Raw genomic sequence first — 21,272 nt, 5'->3', positions numbered from 1 at the left:
GGCTATCTTGAAACAGGTTAGTCTCTTATAAATTGCTTTTGTCACTTACCAATACATGGGATCTGTACTGTATCTATACCTTGCACTATTGAAAATCATGAGAGTAATTGTAATTCTTCACTTCTAACTGAGTAAAAGTAAAAAAGTACTCTCAAATTCTGATTAACCTGACTAACAGCAGAAGGAAATTTTAGAAGACTATTTAGTCTGGAAGCAAATGTTATTGCTGAGAAAAATCTTCAGATTTTTTGTTTTGATAGCACAATATGAGCATACACATTGAGAAGCTGGCTTGTGAGCAAGTGGAGTGTCACCAGTTTGAAAAAAAAACAGTAAAGCAATCCTTTTGTTGTTCAGATGGAGAGGAAGATGGACGAGAACGGGATGAGCAAAGACGTCAAACTTGGATGGAGAAAGGGACCTGATGGAAAAGTCTTCCACAAAGAAGAAAATAAGAAGAATGCTGTTTTGATTTGATTTATTAGTTTAAATCTAACTGGTAATAATGTAATTACTGCAAACATTGCCAGTTTGCCTGTTTGGTTTGATGAATTTTTCAGTAGATATGTCTCTGTAGTGGATGGAAACAAACATTAAGAGAAACGCATTTTCTAAATTAATTTAAATACCCAAACTTTTTTGCTTTGTTCCTTTTTTAATTTTGTTTATTTAAACAAAATTTAATTTAATTTAAAATATTGTTTATCCAAGCCAAATGAAACGCCGCTGGAATTAGGGGTGGTAACTTGATGACAGATGAATGTAGAATACCCACTAACACATCATCATCACAAGAATATCTTTTCCACTGGTAGTTGGTCTCCAAAAGCTGAGACTTGCATATAAAATCCAGGAAGACAACATTATGTGATGTATTATCAAGATTACAAGTATAGATGTGTTTTTCATCATAAAATTGCCCTGAACATTGATTAAAGCTGATAAAAGTGAGTTTAGGGTTTCATCCCCCTAGAAATATTCATCTATTTATTTTCTAATAAATAGATGAATAGATAGTCAAAACATTTTCTCGTAATGTCTCCATTTAAAACTTACTTTCTTAGATGTTTAAATGTTCCCTTATCCACCGGCACAGGATGTAAAATATCATTGTAAAGCTGTATCAAGGTTTTATAGGTACAGTACTGGGCTGGAAACATTTTCTCCAAAAATCTGTTTATTGGTGTGCTGACTGTCAAAGATGAGAAGTAAATTAAACACTTTTATAGATATGACATAACTGAGATGTTCATTCATTGTGCTTATTTTCACCTCAAACAATATACATTATGGGGAAAGTGTGAATGACTTGTATTTTCCAAGCTCTGTTGCTCCCATTGTCGAAGACGGGCACACACACACACACACACACACACACACACACACACACACACACACACACACACACACACACACACACACACACACACACACACACACACACACACACACACACACACACTGTACTGTACTGCACTGAACTGTCAATTCAAATAGGAACAACAAAAACACCAAAATTGCTGTTATGTTGTTTATCTGTGGAAGCAGTGGTAGCAGTGGTGCTGATCTGGAACCAGCCTGCCTGTTCAGCCAACCACTGTGAATTGGGCGAGCAAAGGGTAGGTTGTCAAATGAGCTCTTTGTTGCTGCCCACCTTAGGTGTTCTTGTGGGTGAGGCAGAGCAAGTTGAAAGGTTGCACCCTGCATATGGGCTGAAGGATGAAGATCAGGAGGTAGACATCCTGTCAATCCTTCCAGACACATGATGAGAGTTAACAACCCTCAGGCCAGCCCCAAGCAGACCCAGAGGAGGAGGTACTCATGCGAGGCATGCAGACTATCCGCCAGCTTAAGGGGCTGGTGGGCAGGGCAACAAAGGCCACAGGCATTGCCCAACCTGTTGAGGGTGGCTCCGCCCCCTCTCGCTTTGATGATAGCGGGAAGATACACATGCTGGGGGCCATCCTTCTGCTGTACCAGTGTCAATTGATGCATGAGCTGGGGACAACATTGGTCCACGATTGTTAGGAGAGTTGCAGCTGATCTCCTCTATTGTCCCTGAGGTGTCAAGAGAGCAGGCGGAAGCAGCAGGAAAGGCAATGGCAGCACTTTGGTTGGTGAGACGCCATTTGTGGCTATCCCAGTCCACTCTGCAAGCGGAGGACCGGGCATGCTTGTTAGAGCAATCAGCAATGTTTGGCCATGGAGCCAGCACCCTGCTGAAAACAGGCTTTGGAAACCCGCTGATGCTAAACATGCCTCATCCACAAGGGAAGCATATTCTTATCAATGGGGAATGTTTGAGTCTTGGTGTGAGGCGCATACATTAAATCCTATCAGAATTTCATTCTCAACCCTTCCTAAAGTTTTACTAACCAGTTTTGGGTCAACACATGTTACGTATAGCGTTGATGTGTAACGGTTGATGTCATAACTTGATTGGAATAAGCTTCATAAGTACTCTGATTATGAGAAACCCAGGTGAGATATGTGGCATATTTCCATTAAATGGGTTACTGTTGCATGTAAACATCTCACTCCTTTCATTTTTGATTTTTGCAAAAGACATGGTAATGAATAGTACTTACTATTATTACTGGGATCATCATTTCTTTCCCCGGTATTAGAAGTAACCTGCTATTTGTCGACTAACCTACTGACTTACTGTCTGTCTGATTGACTAAATAAATCAATGAATGTCTGTCTAACTGACTGGTTGTCTTGTTTGAAGTCACATTCATTGTCCTTCAACGCTTGTTTGTATAACCCAGATTTTACTTAATGGTTTGTACATGTCAGTGTAGCATATGTTTTGCATCAGGTGAGGCAGAATGACTTTACATCATTCATCATTCACCTAACCCATGCAAACACACGGGGAGAACATCCAAACTCAGACTCAAAGGACAAACTCACACAGAAAGGACTGGAATTAAAGCTTCTGGCTGTGAGGCAACAGTGTTAACTACATAGCCAAATACACACTGTTTAGTGCCATAAAGAACCCTTTCAGCCGTGTTGCTCTCTCCCTCTTATCTTTAAACCTCTCCGTCTGGCTGCGAGAATCTACTGCCCGGTGGCTAAGCCAACAAACACTACTATGCCAACTACACCCTGTGAGGACTGTGTGCTACTCAAGAACGCAACCAGAAAGATTGCTGACCTTAAGGAGGATATTCGACGGCTTTCAGATGAACTGCAGAAGAAAGACTCTCTTTTGACCAGCTTCATGGACGTGGCTTCTGGGCAGTCCAAACGGATTGCCTCTTTCAGTGCAGTCATCCAGGACACAGTTCTGTGGGACCCCTCTTGTCCACGGCTTTCCTCCTGCTCGACACCGAACCATCAGTCGTCCTGGGCCGAAGTGGTGGTCCGTGGTCGCAAGAGAGGCTTGGACGGGGCTGCCTCACCCCCTCACATAAGCCTCTCCAACCGCTACGCGGCCCTGTCTGACGACACTTCGGTCCACCCAGCTGACCCTCCTGTGGATCCGACGCGTCCCGATCTGGATCCTTCTCCGAGGTCGGCGCCTGCTGACACTGCGGCTTCCCCTCCACTGTTGGCTGGCGGTGTTCGGGGGCCAGATCAACGGCCTTCATCCCGGGCAATGACCTCCACTTCCCGCCGTAGGATCCTGAAGGAGGCTGTGCTCAGACGCTCTGGAGGTCTTCCTTGCCCTGTACCAGCAGGGAATTCTCTCAGGTCTGATGTCGCTGCCTTGCCACAACACTCGCCTGCTCGGGCACCCCATCCTCAGTTGGCGACTTCAACACATAGTGAGGAAACAGATTGTGCACTCTCCTGCCCCAAGAACCCACAGCTGTCATCTCCTCGTCCCCTTTTCTCCCCAACCACATTAATAGCGGGGGATTCCATAATCAGGAACGTCCGTTTCTTCAATGCAGCCACCCACTGCTTCCCTGGAGCCACAGTCCCGGTCATCCTGGATAAGCTCCCGGGGCTGCTGCGCTCACTCCCGTCCTCTACAAACCGAGTGATTGTCCATGTGGGGACAAACGATACAGCTCGTAAGCAGTCCAAGCTGACCAAAAAGGATTTTAACGACCTTTTTAGCCTTTTACGTACTTGTGGAAAGTCTGTTTTTATTTCCGGTCCTATTCCCACAATGGCCCGTGGAGCAGGGCGTTTCAGCAGAATGCTCAGCCTCCACACTTGGCTCCAGTCCGCCTGCAGAGGTCACAATATAGGTTTTATTGACAATTTTAATCTGTTTTGGGATCGTTTCTCCCTCTTAAAGACTGATGGAATCCACCCCAACAGGTGGGGTAGCCAAATGCTAGCGGCTAACAGTCTTCTCCACGTGACTGACTGTTTACATCCCACACTGCCTCCCCGAAACCTCCATCTCTGCCTATAGTGCTCAGAGTACTGTTCCCCCCGCTAGCTCCCCCCTCTGGCCTCATCTGTCATTTACCCTCTCACCGGGAATTTACCCCATACAGACCATTATCAGGCACAGGGCCACCCATCCACACGGCACATGGCGTGTAAACCACAGTGTGCTAACTAAAACAACATCCACCACCAAACACAGCCGCTCTTCTTCGCCTCTACACCGACCCACTGTCCCTCGTACCCACTCCCCCTGCTGGGCGGGTGCTAAACTGCATTCTCCTGACCCTGTACCTGTACCGTTCCATTATTTTAATAACCCTGCTCTTAAGTGTGATATTCCTGTCATTGTAAATGCCACATACTGTGTAAATTGTGCAGCTATACCGAACAGGAATGTTAAATGCGTGCCCGCGGCTCGGACCCCTGACGGTAGTCCATCTATTAACCCGGTCTCACTGATTCCCGTCATCACAAACTTTAGGCCAAAGAAATGCGTCCCTGCTCACACAACTGCAGCCAATGGTAGTAACTTGATCCATATTACCTACAATCATAAGCAGTCTGTGCAATCCATCACTCCGGCTAAATTTGCTCTTTTCAATGCTAGGTCTCTGTCAAACAAAACCTTCATCCTGAATGATTTGATCACATCCCATAATTTGGATTTTCTGATTTTGACGGAGACCTGGCTAAAGACCGGGGACTGCTGCCATTTAGTCGAACTTTGCCCTCCCAGCTACAGTTATTTGAACTCCCCGAGGTGCACTGGCCGTGGTGGGGGCCTTGCTGTCGCCTACAGCAACCATTTTAACTGTAAACACATCGCTGTTGATAACTTTCAGAGCTTTGAGATGCTCATGTTAAAGTCAACTGTCAAAACCCTGTCTGCTGTATTTCAATCTACCGCCCCCCCAAACCTAACAACAGCTTTTTAGCAGAATTTTCTGAACTTCTATCCTCCATTGTCCTCAATCATGATAGAATTATTATTGTAGGGGATTTTAACATCCACGTCGATGACCCATCTAACCACTTTGCCATTGAATTCCTTAACATTACTGTTTCATTCAATCTGGTACAGCATGTCTCAGGTTCAACTCATAACCGAGGCCACATTCTTGACCTCGTATTTACTCTAGGCCAGTCTGTTAACTCCCTCTCATTGATAGACCTTGTCTCCGATCATAAATGTATTCTATTTGACTCCTCCATCCAGGCAACTTCTCCAATTCAGAAGCAAACAGTATGTTCCCGCATCTTTAATAATCAGTCTGCTTCAAAGTTCTCATCTATTTTTTCTGATTTATAGAACAGTCCTATTCAACCCTCTAACATAAATGATCTGGTCAATAATTTCAATAACCTGTGTTCCTTGGCATTAGATGCCATTGCACCTATTACGACCAGGTCAGTAGCAGCCACTAAATCATCCCCGTGGATAAATGATGCTATTCGTAGCTGTAAGCAGGACTGCAGGAGGGCTGAGCGCAGTTGGAAAAAGACTAAACTCAATGTTAATTTTCTACACATGAAAGAGCTTCTGACTTTGTTCAATCAAAAAAATCAAGGATGCAAGAACAGCCTACTTCTCAGACTTAATTACTACCAATAAACACAATCCCCGAGCTCTGTTAAGCACAATCAATCAGCTTGTACAACCTGCTCCCGCTGCTATCTCTGCCACCTCAACTGAAGAATGTGAATTGTATTTATTATTTTTTGTCAACAAGATCAATAGAATCAGATCCAACATTGTGCCCCCGTCTTTCGCTCCTGAACCACCTAGTAGTGTTCTAAATTTACTAACCCACTTTGCCCCCATTTCCACGCACAACCTCATAGAGACAATTTCTCATCTGCGCCTGTCTTCCTGCCATCTTTATATCTTACCCTCCAAATTCTTTAAAGAGGTCCTACCTGTCATTGCCCCTGCTGTACTCACAATTATAAACCTGTCCCTCACCTCTGGTTGTGTCCCCAATCAATTTAAGACAGCTAGTGTCCAGCCCCTTTTAAAAAAATCTGGTCTCAATCCATCCATTCTGAACAATTTTAGACCCATCTCAAAACTACCTTTCATTTCCAAAGTACTGGAAAAACTTGTCGCTGAGCAGCTTCTACAAGTTGTTGAAGGGAATAACATCTTTGATAAATTTCAATCTGGCTTTCGCCAAAAACACAGTACTGAAACTGCTTTGTTAAGAGTCACGAATGACATTCTTGTGCAGGCTGAAAGGGGGGAACACTCCATCTTGGTCTTACTCGATGTGAGCGCTGCCTTTGATACCATTGACTACTCCATCCTCATTAATCGACTAAATACATGCGTTGGTATCTCAAGGAAAGCTCTAGAGTGGTTTGTGTCTTATCTGTCAAATAGACGTTTTTTAGTCTCTATGGGTAACTATACGTCCTCATCCACTCCGCTGTTATATGGGGTACCCCAGGGGTCAATCCTCGGTCCTATTCTTTTCTCTTTGTATATGCTTCCCTTGGGCCAGATAGTCGCTTTGGTTGTATATCCTATCATTGTTACGCCGATGACACCCAGCTATCGGCGTAACAATGGGTTTCAGTAAAACCAGATGATTTTAGTAACCTAGACACTCTCCACAACTGTTTAGCCGCAATAAAGGACTGGATGTCACACAACTTTCTTCAACTAAATTCTGACAAAACTGAGCATCTCATTATCGGCCCCGAATATACTACTAATGGCATTTTTCAGTGTTGGCCCACTTGCCCACTATGTCAAAACTAACGCTAGGAATCTTGGTGTTATATTTGACCCTAAATTGAAATTCGAACACCATGTCAACAAATTGGTTCAATCCTGTTTTTTTTTCAACTCAGAAACATTGCAAAAACCAGACAATTACTATCGACCTCTGACTTACAACGTATTATTCATGCCTTCATTTTTTCCCATCTCGACTACTGCAATGCCCTTTTCACCTGCCTTAGTCAAGCTGCCCTGGCACGTCTTCAGCTCGTACAAAATGCAGCAGCTAGGCTATTAACTAGGACTGGCCGTAGATCGCACATCACTCCGATTTTAGCCTCACTGCATTGGCTGCCAGTGAAGTTCAGGATCGATTTTAAGATTCTTTTAATCACTTATAAGGCACTACACGGCTTAGCTCCTGCCTACATTTCCGAGCTACCAAGCCCTTACACTACTGAGTGGTCTCTTAGGTCATCCAACCAAAACCTGTTGGCCAGACCGCGTACCATACTAAAAACCAAAGGTGACTGCACTTTTGCTGCCCTGGCACCCAGACTTTGGAACACTCTCCCCCATCACATTAGATCAGCTGAATCTGTTGACTGTTTTAAACATTTAAAAACCCACTTTTTTAGGATGGCCTTTCTATAACTTTCGATATCTTATGTGCATTATGTCTGTATGTACTTCTGAATGTTTTTTCTTGTATGTGTTTTGTGTTTGTGTTCTCTTTTCTGTGCCGATGTTGATGTAAAGCACTTTGTAACCTGTGTTAAAAAAGGTGCTATATAAATAAAGTTTTACTTACTTACTGTTACGCCCCGGCCTAGGGGAAACCCGGGTGCAACATAAAAGGATGGCTCCCCTCTTTCCCCGCTCCCAAACACAACCAGCAAACGCGTAGTTTGAGCCCCAAACAGTTTATTGTTTAAGGGAGAACAGGCGTCAGGGTGGGCAAAGGCCAAAATAACAACCAAAAGGAAAGCTAACCCAGATTCCCTAATCTTACCTGTTTAAAGAAAAGAAACAAAATTACAAGAGGCTTACCTACACTCCTAACCAAGGGAAAAACAGGAGAAAAAGGATCTCAAACTAAAAGGCCACCCACCCCTACAACTCCCAGGGCTGTAACAGAGCAATGAACAGGACTAATACAGAGAACTAAGATGCTGGCAGGTTGGAGGCTGGCAAAGAAAGGAGGCGACCTCTTGACAGGTGGCAGCAGCTTTATACTCTGGTGTCTCAGCAGGAACCAATCACCAGCCAGGACACACCTACACAATCACACAGCACAACCAATCATAGCACACCACCTGTTGCTCATCAGACACACAGATGAGAGAGGGAGAGAAAGCACAGAGCAGAAAAACACAACAGTACATGGAAAACCACACATATGACCAAGGGTCATAACACCTCCCCTCCTGAATATCAAACATCCCACCCCTAAAGAAATGTTTGATACTCAGGGATCATACGAACGAGATAAAGCGTCGGCCATGACATTATCTTTACCTCTCTTATAATGGATTTCCATACAAAAATCCTGCAACAGCAAAGACCAACGCATGAGTCGCTGGTTGCTATTGCGCATCTGTGATAGAAAAACCAAGGGGTTGTGGTCTGAGAACACTACAACTGGGTCAGCGCTGGAACCGACATACACTTCAAAGTGTTGCAGGGCAAGTAACAAAGCTAAGGCTTCCTTCTCAATAGTACTGTAATTTACCTGATGTACATTGAACTTTTTTGAGAAGTAGCAGACTGGGTGGTCAATACCGCCGTCATCCTCCTGCAGCAACACCGCACCCGCGCCTCGGGCACTCGCGTCAACCTCCAACTTGAACGGGAGGAAACACTTTTCCTCCTGCCAGGTCGTTCCCGAGGATAAGATCCACTCCCGACATGGGTAGTTGAGGGCGCACGCCAACTCTTAATTCCCCACACCAAGATGTCGGAACCACCATAGGTTTAGGGCGAGAACGGCAAGACACCACCACGGATAAATGAGTATTTTGCACCGGTATCCCACAGGATAGTGATCGGAACTCGGTCAGCCTCATTGTCAGTCAAAGCCAAAAACCCCTCAGAAAGGAATGGTCTGAACTCATCATCCAGCTTATCGGGAGCTTCTACCGTTTGGTCATGCTGAATAGGTTTTGCTTGAACGAGACCAACGGCAGATGGCCCTTTGCCAGGTTTGATTTGCTCTTTCCTCTTGAGTGCAGGACAGACTGCAATGAGGTGACCGGTTTCATGGCAATAGAAACACTCGCGGTCGCCGTTCGAGGCGGGCACGTTCATTTTGGGGGATTTTCTTCTCTCTGTGGAGGCAGAGTAGTCACGGTGCGCCGGCGGGGAAAAAACATTTTTGTGTGTTAAAGCAAATTCATCGGCCAGCGCCGCGCCTTCCGAGAGAGTTGTGACTTTTTGTTAATTCAGATACAACACAATTTTATCTGGTAGGCGATTTTTGAACTCCTCCAGCAGGACGAGCTCCCGCAACTGTGCAAAATCTAGGGCCTTACTGGCCTGACACCATTTATCAAACAGGATCCCCTTCTCCCGCGCAAACTCTACATAGGTCTGGTTGACAGTTTTTTCACACATTCTAAACTTTTGCCTATAAGCCTCAGGAACTAACTCATAAGCACGTAAAACAGTGGCCTTCACAATCTCATAATTTAAACTTTGTTCGATTGTAAGGCTGGCACACACCTCCTGTGCTTTTCCCACTAGTCTACAGTGCAATAGGAGAGGCCACACATCCTTTGGACAATTCAAGGTGGCTGCAATGCGTTCAAAAGCATTGAAATATGAGTCTACCTCAGCCTCCCTGAATTGAGGAACAAGTGCAATATGCCGGCTTACATCAAAACTGTCGTGGCGGCTGGAAAGAGGTGCTTGGTGGTGACTGGAGGATAGGTTGCTGGATTGACCCCGCTCTAGCTCTAGAGCCCGCAGCCGCAGATGCATGGTCTCAGTTTCCAGCTCCCGGTTCCTCACCTCTGCCTCTTTAATCTGAAGCACCAACCTGAGCTCCTCGGCATTCATGCCTTGGAAACCCAGGGGGTCTCTGCGAGGCGATGGAACACGGTTCTCTGCATGGTGCTTCTCCTCACCGCCTACAGCCATTGGAGGCATAGCAAGCAGACCTCCTTCCCCCAGCCGCTCACACAGGATCAGCTTGATTTCAGCCTTCTTGGCATTTAATGGCACCTGTACATCAAAAAAGTTAGCAATAATGAGTAAATCAGCTTTCCTACATCTATCCAATTTCTCTGCAGTTGGATTTGTAGTGAAATCATCCAGCTGGAACTCCATACTGCCACACTCACGAAAGAAAAAACTGCCAACCAGAAACAAGAAAGTAGAGACATACGTTACCGTACCCAACAAACTTACCGAACGAGCTACCACCGGAAACGGACGGACGAGCCCCCAATTCATGTTACGCCCCGGCCTAGGGGAAACCCGGGTGCAACATAAAAGGATGGCTCCCCTCTTTCCCCGCTCAAACACAACCAGCAAACATGTAGTTTGAGCCCCAAACAGTTTATTGTTTAAGGGAGAACAGGCATCAGAGTGGGCAAAGGCCAAAATAACAACCAAAAGGAAAGCTAACCCAGATTCCCTAATCTTACCTGTTTAAAGAAAAGAAACAAAATTACAAGAGGCTTACCTACACTCCTAACCAAGGGAAAACCCGCAGTGTCGGGTGGGCAGATGCACTCGGAATATGTCCTGGAACAACTGTGTGATGTCCAAACGATTTGTGTGTAGTATCTGCTCACACAAACCACTGAAGCTGTGCGCTGACTACGGGACTGAACGGTAAGAAAGGAAAGGCCACCCGTGTGTAAAACCAAAAAAAATGTAGTGTAGAAAAAAATGCCACAAATTGCCATATTTGGAGCAGTAGCGCTGCGAACACTGGACATGTCTCATTATATGGTTTTGTTTTTAATCTTTGAATCAGTTCAATTGTGCAATTTTACCTTTATTTACAAAAACACTGCATGCGTAAAAGCACACTGGAAATATTTGAAGAGGGGAGCACTGAACACAGGCACATTCACCATCGTTTTTGACAAGAAGGTGACAAGAGGGGCGTATTTACAGTCATTTGCATAGTTAATTCTGGGAGGAGACAAGGCGGGGGAGAGGCTCGTGCATGTGCACTCAATTTCACGTTGATCGGGATGTATAAAGGAAAGGTGCGCAGGACCTGGTGTGAGGATGGTTTTATACATCCGGAGATTTCTGTGTGTACGTATTTTAAATTTTTGTGAGTACACCATCTTTCAGTATGAAATCTACGCAGTCTTTTATACATGAGGCCCCAGGACAGGACACTAGGCCCCATATCTGTTAAGAGGATTGGCATAATATCATATATAGCGAAGAAATGCATCTTGCTCAACTGGAATCAACAAAGACCTCCAACATTTAATTTGTTCAAAAAAATTCTGAATGAAACATTACAACTGGAACAGCGCACTTGTACTTTAAAAAATAAGGGGGATATCTTTCTGAGAACATGGGAACCCCTTATGGACCTGTGACCATCCGCCTAGCCTGGTTAGATAGGATAGGATAGGATAGGATAGGTTAGATAGGTAGGATATTTTTTTTTGTTTGTTTTTCCCTGAGTTCTATTTCTCTGTATTGTAATAATGATGAAAATGAATAAATAAATAATTGAAAAAAACCCACTACTATCCACCTATAAAGTGATTTTGATGTTATATTAAAACATTAAAATACATTGTTCTAAGGTTACATTATACCAAAATACACAATTTTCTTTCTTCCTAAAATATGTTTGTAAGTGCAACTCACCCTGTATTCAGCAGGGATTTAAGTGGGGTACCTTGCCTCTCTACCAAACATTAAAAAGAAGGGTTTGTTGTCATTTGGCACTTTGTCCTCAAGGCAAACATGACGGCGTCCAAATGTTTGTCCCATTCGCCAGGTCTGTTTTTCACCAATTTGGACAGTGCTCTAGAAAAAAAAAGAAAATAATAACAAATCATTTTGTTAATAAGTATGTTTTTTAGGATATTAAGTAAAATTAACTATTCATATAAAAAGTGGAAATGGACATTATACCTCTGTATGGTCTCATTAATCCTCTCAACTAACCCATTTGTCTGCGGGTGGTAAGGGGCACAGAGACTTCTTTTAATGTTGAGTACTTGGCAGACATTTTTATTGATCTGTATTAAGAAAAAATAAAGAAAAAAATTAATTTAAAAATTGGCACAGGTAAAACAAGATTCAACTGTGCTAGCCAATGAGTTTTATTAGAGTTAAATAAATCCTGACCTACATATACTGTAAATGTTGGATATAACTTTTGCATTTCAATAGTTCTTTATACGTTCACAAACTCCTTCCCTTGATCCGTTAGAATTTGCTTGGGCGCTTCAAACTGATAGAAAAACAGAATGCACTGGGTTACTTCCTCAGCACTTTTGGTTTTTAGAGCATATGCCTGTGGCCACTTTGTTAAATAGTCTATTAGTACACATATGTACCGGTTTCTATTGGAAGTGGTTTTCAGTTTTCCAACCAAATCCATGCCGATTAGCTCAAATGGCTCAGTTACCTTTCAAACACAGAAAGCATTAGTAATTACATTTTTTTTTAAATATTGTCTTTAATATTTTGATTTCTGTTAATAACTATTTTTTTCTATAAGTAAAACATAATACAAAAACAATACACATCACATTTTTACCTTTATTGGTGTGTACTCTACCTCCTGTTTAATTATTACACTGCTGGCCTGGCATGCCACACACTGACAGGAAAAAAAAACATTATCAATATCAAAAGTATTATCATTTTCACTGGCTGTGTCATTTTGAATGCTGTAAAGCTCATGCAGATTTCTTTTTATATTTTCAATGAAATGTGTTAGACATCAACAACAGTTTTCATCTTTGCATCATGTAGGAGCTAAACAGTAACACTTTTGATTGTATTGTATTAGCAGAAAATTTTAAAGAAGAAAGGCAATATTTTTGTGTGACCAACAATGGAAAGTGTAGGTGCATACTGACCTGCATACTGAAGTGTAGGTCCTCTGACATTCCGGGCCAGTAAAATCTTTGGGAGATTTCCTCGCTTGTTTTTTTTCTGGCCGCAGTGTGCACCTACACTGCTGGCATGAAAGTCCACAAAGACTTCATTTGCCTCTTTTTCACCACACAACACTTTTGCCTTAAAGACTAAGGTGTCCCTTTGTACCTTATGTAGTAGTGAATAATATCCCCAATGCCCCAGGGCAGATACAGGGACTCTGTCGTGTGAGTGAGCACTGTCCTTCGGATGAGATGTTAAACCGAGGTCTTGACTCTGTGGTCAATAAAAATCCCATTGCCACTCATTGCAAGAGTAGGGGTGTAACCCCAGTGCCCTGGCAAAATTCCCAAAAACAGGCCTTCCTTCCATCATGGCCACCTAATCATCCCTCGTTACCTAATTGGCTCTTTCAGTCCTCTACTCTCCGCTGGTGTGTGGTGAGCGTTCTGGCACAAACTGGCTGCCGTGCATCACCCAGGTGGGTGCTACACACCGGTGGTGGATGAGTTGAGTCCCCGCCCACCCCCACCTAGGGTTGGGTATCGTTTGGATTTTAACAATTCTGATTTTAGATCGCTAACTCTTTTAGCATAACTCAATGGAGTAGAACATAGCGAAAATTAGCATCACAGCTAGCAGACTTTTAGATCGCTAACGCTTTTAGCATAACTAAACTAAACTGCATAACTAAGAAACAGGAAACTTCTTCTTCGTTGGTTTTACTGGCGGACTACAAACCAAAGGTGCATGCCACCACCACGGAAACTGAAACTAGCACGAGTGAAATTTGTTTAGGAACTGATACACAGAATCAAAATTAAAATGTCTTAATGATTCCTTTGGAATCAGAATTTTGGAACCGGTTCTTGATGCCCAACCCTACCCCCAACCCCCACCCCCCGATATGTGAAGTGCTTTGAGTACTTAGAAAAGCGCTATATAAATGTAATCAATTATTATTAATACCCAGCGTAAAGGATTCATTAAACTCACCTTGCACCTCAAAGCTCTTCATCTTTCGGCAAAAATTACATTTTTCTGGGTGGTTGAAAAACCAGGTGGAAAAGTTCCATCCTTTTTATAATTAAGTATTTGCTCAAACAGTGTGATCCATGATGAAAAAAGCCCGTAAAGATAAAAATCTTCTATCAAACTCTACAGTGTCAGGTTATAACCAACACCGGGAGACATGCGCAGAATTGGACGCAATCAATCAAGCTGTAGGCCAATGCACATAGAGGTTGGTGATGTTGAAAAAAAATTATATCAAGAAATAATTGTGGCTACAAAGTGAAGCAGAAATGCAGTTTAAAAGGGAAGCCATAGAAGAATATTATAAAACCTGAAAAATATAACCAAAAATTACAAAAAAAAAAGGTTAATTCAAAGCAGTTGGCAGCAAGACAGTACCAGCGTAAGGCTGAACGTTTTTTGCAATCATGGTTTGGCTAAAATAAAAATCAAGTAATTTTGAGGTATAAATAACCTTTCAGTAATAAGGTAGGAGCTGCAATCCCTTTTTGGCAAGTGGAAAACTGCATGTTACTGGTTGTATTGGCCCTTTAAAGGTATTTCAACAGGACTGGGTGGGCTATAATCTTTAAAATATAACCCTCATGAATGAAACAAAGTCATTTTGAGGCAGAAACAACCTTTCAGTCTCAAGGTAGGAGCTGCAATCACTTTTTGGCAAGTGTAAAAAAACTGCCTTTTATGGGTTGTAGGCCTATTGCAGCTTTAAAGATATTTAAACTGGTAAAAAGGACTGGATTGGTTATAATCTAGGGCACAGAGCAGGTAAAATAATGCAGAGTCATAAGAATAATTGCAAAAGAGATAATTTCTTTATTTTATATATAACCCATCCGTAAATCATGTTTATTATAGTCTAGTTTCCAAATATAGGCCTAAACAAGGATATTAGACATACCAAACACATATAAACATCAGAAACAATACTGTATTGCCTATAATCATGTAAATGTAATGCCTGATTACACTATAAACTGCAAACACTTCTTTGGCCACAATTGTGATTATTCGGTTACAAGAGATGCTAAAGGTTCACAAAGACATACCTTTGCTATTACCACGGACATAAAGTTATGTGTATTTGCACGTTATGGTGTTTGATCCAGATAAAAGCAGCTGTAGATGTATATCAACTGGGCGATACAGCTTTAACAGGCTGATTGAGTTGTAGGATGTGTGACGACCCCTCCACCCGGACACTAGAGGTCCCTGTTTCTTTTTGGAGTGTTTTGCAGGTGCTGAATGGAGGGTCGTCAGCTGCATGAGCTACACCTGGGCCCGGTGTGCTATGCCCTATAAACACCTCCCTCACCCTGCAGTCTCTCTCTCTCTCTCTCTCTCCCGCTCTCGCTCTCGCTCTCTCTCTCTCGGCAGGCCTGGCGACAGCATCCAGTTTATTGTGTTCTTTTCTCCACATACATTGTCTCACTCATCCATACACGCTCTACATTACTAATGTACTGATTCCTACACGGTTGACTTATGTTTTCTGTAAATAAATTAGTTTTCTTAGCCACCAGCTCGTGTGGTCTCTCTCCTTTGTCACAGTTTTTGAGCCGGGCTGTGACAGATGGTAAAAAATCAGAATAAACATAAAATGTGTGTGTTGTATACATGCATTTATAGATGTAGCCATTGTAGAAGCCTTTGCTGAATTGTTACTGCATCTTTGCTCTATCCACAAGAGAAATAATAATAATAAGAATTTGCTGGGCTGGTAAATAGAGTGGATTTAGAGACATTTGCCTGCATTAGCTTAGCGTTGTAACACCAAAGTCAAAATTGGTTAAATCATCTGTATATTCAAGAAATAATTTTCTGCAGTACTAATGCAGGATAGATGCATGAAGGGAGACTTATACAATGGCTGCCACTTCTCAAATGTACCAAATATACATAATTACCACCCTGCTACATACAGTATAAATCATCAATAATAAAAGTTCTTTGAGTAATGCTCAAGGTCAGGTTGGTAATGGAGTAATGCTTAGGTCCACTTATGAATTTTACACAAGTTCAATGGTCCGGAGCAATGCCAGGAAAATGCACCGAAATAAATCAACGTCCATAACTTGTCCATAACTTATACCATGGTCTGGGTGAATACTCGATTCTGATTGGCTGCAGGGTGTCCATTAATTCCTGATAATGGACACCTACTAGTAGTTCCAATGAAACGGTCTGTTCACCGTTCTAAATTAATGCGCCGGCTACGTAGTATCAGCCTGTATCTAAAATCAGTAACCATAGCAACAGGGACGCAGACAAAGCCTCCGTTTGAGCCTGATTTGTTCGTGAAAATCTTGATATTGATTTGGGGACAATGACATGGCTGGATAGCTAGCTAGTCTTGTTGTTAAACATACTGTCAAATTATATTTACTGTTTGTCAACCGTACGCAATGCTATTGACTTTGAATGTTGCTAGCATAACGTTAGCTTTCTGGCTCATAGCTGAGCCAAAGGGTTCTATGAGCTGAGCGGAGTAGTGAACAACGTTTGAACCTTATGGGATGGTAATGATTGTTCCAGGTATTAGTCAAACCCTCAGATGTTACCAGAGAAACTGAATTATGGCTTGTGAAAAACTTTAGATTTTGATTACAAAACGCATGAAAATATAAATTACTGGTCTTACATTTTTTTTCTTTGGCAAGTGACCATGGTATAAGCGGGATAATGCCCGACGAGGTGTCCATAATCAGGAATTAATGGCTGATAATGGACACCTCGTCGGGCATTACTTAAAATACACACATTCAATAGTACAGTATGGTGGCTTGAATCAGTGGAGAAATGGCTGTTTGCCTGTAACCAGCCTTGAACCTGGGCACAAAAGGTGCTGCAGTAGGAGTTTTCCACAATGTTCATCATGGAAAATCCAGACTCACATCGATATGTGGAACCAAACATGGTGATGGCCCATAAGGTGGCGCATAAATGGCCGCCTTCTGAAGGTGGGGAACATTTGCTGCAGTATCCATCAGAAACTAACGACAGGCGTGCAGCACATGCAAACACAAACAAACACACACAAGCAGCTCCATGAAAGTAAAAATCAAGGATGGTTAAGCGCTCTGCAATGCGTGTCACACATGCGCTCACGCACACAAGTAAATATAGGCATGTTCAGTCACACAACACAACGTTACATTAACTTATGTCTAATGTGACACAAGGTCCGGTCCGGATTGATTTGTAGTTCGGTCCGGATATGGGCCTTGGTCCGGAGTTTGAAAAGCCCTGCTCTAGTTGAACCCCACTACCAAGTAACAAAACAGTTTTTGGGCCATTCCGCCGAATGGGTGCCATTTCCGTCCCCAGGACATTATATGTATAAATATGCATGAAAATTAACTTTAAAATACATTTTATTGTTAAGCAAAGTGTCCTGCACATTGATCTAATTGCAAATTTAAGATAAATAATTTAAAACATTAATAAAAACTACCTAGAACACTGAAAAAAGAGCATTTGTTACCTGTCCCCGCTCTCTAACACTACACTTTACCATGAAATATAATGATTAAAATCCTTCAGAAATCTTTTTTTTTTTTTTGCATTGTTGTGTGACTCCATATCTCATCTTTGCTTTAAATATTTTTTTTTCACAAGAAATCCATAATATTTTTGTTAAAATACACATCTTAGTCGTGTCCCCAGGTTTTCACTCAGTCCTGTTACCCTGACACATTCCCCCCTCTGAAAACTTTGGAACATTCCACAAGTCACATGTTCAACAGGAAGTTGCGTCATCTGGATCTTTTGCAGGCCATGGGAAGACCAGAAGTAAGTTCTCTCATTTTCTTTTCTGTATATTTGATGATATTGTAACTATGACTAGGAAGGTCAATCTCAACATACTGTCCTGTTACCTAAATTATTTCCTAGATGTTATTTGTTTATTTTAAAAACACTATTTTTTGGTAAATCACTAGAATGTGCTCAGTGACCTCATGCTATTAGCATGGACGCTATGTGGCTATATTTCATGTATTTGCTAATTCTATGCTAAAAACTCAGTCCTGTTACTTTCAGTCCTGTTACTCATATAAAGAGTAACAGGACTGAGTGACAGTAACAGGAGTGAGTAGCGTCCTCTGGTTTATTGATTTATTAGTGTGAATATTAGTCGAAATAATACTATTCACCTGATTTATAAGTTTTACAGTTGAAATTACTGAAGTTGTTGACATTTAAGATCAGTTTTACAATGTGAATACCATACTTACAGGGAGCCAATCTACCACTAACTGCTGCAGAAAAGCAGCGGCGCTATCGCGCTCGACGCGATGCTGACCCAGAGAGGAGAGAGAAATATTTAGAGAAGGAACTTGATAACTACAGGAAGGACCTAGAGTCAGGCAGGAAGAAAACCATCAATGACCTCAGTGAGAGAGAAAAGCGCAGACGTCGCAGAAAGTGGAGGGAGACTTACCATAGGATCAAGGACAGGAAAGAAGCAATAAATGGCCTCGTCACCCCTCCACACAGCCCCCAGCTATCGCCACTGCAAGCTGTAGATCCACAGCCAAGCACTTCCAGGTCTAGTTTTAGTTTATGAAATGGATCAAGTGTCAAAGAAAATGTGCAAGGGGGGCAATAGGGCATATGTGTGTGTTTGTTACAATGTAATAACAAAGTGTTGTGTAATAACCAAATGTTACACTGTACTTACAAAGTAGCTAATGAAAATAGACATGATTACATTACAGTATGAAATTAACCAAATTCTACTTATCAGGTCGCAGAGGTTAATGTAACAATGTAACAGTACATTGTAACAACTATTGCAATGTGTCATTTATTGTGATGCACATGTGTTTTAGGCAATGTAATCAAGGGTGGAGAAGAAGACGAAAAACACTAAAGAACCTTCAGAAACAAATTCAAGAACTACAGGTTCGGTTGAAGAAACAAACCAAAAAAAAAGAAAAGTACAAGAAACAAGTCCAGCGCATGAAAAAGAATAATGCGTCTCCGTGCACAAAAGTAAACAGACAGATGAGACAGCTTCCACGCGCGGCCATTCAGAAGACCCTTTTGTTTCATGAGGCTCTGGTGGAGGACATCCGAAACAAATAAAAAAATGCACAGGGGGAGAGGGAAAGGCAAATCATTTCAAAAATAATAACAGGAAAAGTTCTGAAAAAGTACAGGCTGCAACGCTTCGCTCAAAATTCACTGGGCTTTTCAAAGAAAAGATGGAAGAATGAGAAGAATGGGAAGGTTAACTACACCTACCAACGGAAGCGGAACAACAGGGTTGCGGATGGTTTGATAAGCAGAGTGAGAGCTTTCTACTCAAGGGATGATGTGAGTCGCATCACAACTGGGAAGAGGCAGACCCTCACTCGGAAGAAAAACAAAAAGCAAAAACGGTTCCTCTTGGATACCATGAAAAATTTGCACATGAGGTTTTTGGCTGAAGAAGAAATGTCCATCTCTTACTCACTCTTCTGTTTGCTCCGACCTTTTTGGGTTGTTCATCCAACTCTGAGTGATCGGGACACGTGCATGTGCAAGATGCATGAGAATCTGGGTTTTCTCGTGCAGAAGCTGCACCACTTGAAAGTGATCAGCACTGTCAATCTGGATGACCTTGTGAAAGCCATCACATGTGACACAGAAAATATAAAGTGCATGTACGGAGAATGTTCTGAGTGCAAGGACCTCTCTTGCCGAGTCTCTAGCCAGTACAATGCAGAGAGTCAAGTGTCTTATCTCCAGTGGGCAATTGTGGATAAGGAGCACAAGAATGACCCCAATGGCAAAACATCTAAAATCACAATCAAAAAAGAGTTCCAGACCACGCAAGAAGAACTGCTGGAACAGCTGAACCTGCTGCTGCATAGGTTTAAAAGACACACTTACAACATCAAGAATCAGTTTACCCACTACAGGGCACTGAGACAAGGCTTGAAAGCACATGAATGCTTAATTCATGTTGACTTTTCTGAAAATTACCTCTGCAAGTACAGCGCAGAAATACAGGCAGTCCACTTCGGAGCATCACACCAGCAGGCAACATTGCACACGGGTGTGCTTTATGTGCATACAACCTCCCGCCCGATGTCCTTCTGCACAGTGTCCCCCTCAAGACAAAAGGGCCCACCAGCAATCTGGCAGCACTTGTCACCAGTGCTTGATTATGTGCAGAGTGCACATCCAGAGGTCTCCACGATCCATTTTTACAGTGATGGCCCTTGCACTCAGTATAAACAGCGAGGGAATTTTTTCCTGTTTTGTACTGAGCTGTTCAGACGAGGATTCACTGCTGGGATGTGGAACTTCTTTGAGGCGAGCCACGGGAAGGGTGCCCCAGATGGTGTGGGAGGGGCCCTGAAGAGGAGGGCTGACAGTCTGGTCAGCAAAGGGACAGACATTCCTGATGCCGCAGAGATGTTTGCTGTGTTGCAAAAGACAGAAACAACAATCAAGTTGTTTTTTGTCAACGAGGAAGCAGTTGAGAAAGCAGTTTCGGAGATGCCCAATGATGTGCCACCAGTTCCGTCCACTATGAGGATGCATCAGGCAGTGACCCTAGCCCATGGAGAACTGACATACAGGGACGTCAGCTGCTTGTGCACGACGACACAAAATCTGAACTGTGAGTGCTTTAATGCAAAGCGTTTCACGTTCAGTCATCAACAGACGGCTCTCATGGCTCCCACAGCCACAGAAGTTCAGTGGCAAAGTCCTGAAGTTGTTGGCAAATGTTGTGTGCTGAAGTACGACGGTGACCTGTACCCTGGCGTCATCACAGATACAAGTGAAACACATGTTGAGGTCCGTTGTATGCAGAAGATTGGGGTCAACAGGTTTTTCTGGCCAGCCCGCGAAGACATCCTTTGGTACCTATTTGAGGACATTGTGTGTATCATCCCACCCCCGAAGCCAGTCACAGGTCGTCACATGGAGATTGAGAAAGAAGTCTGGGCCAAACTAGAGAAGGCTTCTTAGTAAAGGTCAGGCAAGTTTGTTTTCATGTATTGCAATTCTAGCTAAAACACAATGGTAGTCAATGCAGAGATCTGAGGACTTAACTAATATCTTCAGCTTTGTTGTC

This window comes from Centroberyx affinis, unplaced genomic scaffold (genome assembly GCF_046629955.1).
Source record: "Centroberyx affinis isolate AG114_WGS23_722 - 3 ecotype Tasmania unplaced genomic scaffold, CSIRO-AGI_Caff_v1 ptg000317l_1, whole genome shotgun sequence".
In the NCBI taxonomy this organism is placed as follows: Eukaryota; Metazoa; Chordata; class Actinopteri; order Beryciformes; family Berycidae; genus Centroberyx; species Centroberyx affinis.
The sequence above is the reverse complement of the archived record's forward strand: the minus strand, read 5'-3'. Positions refer to the sequence as shown.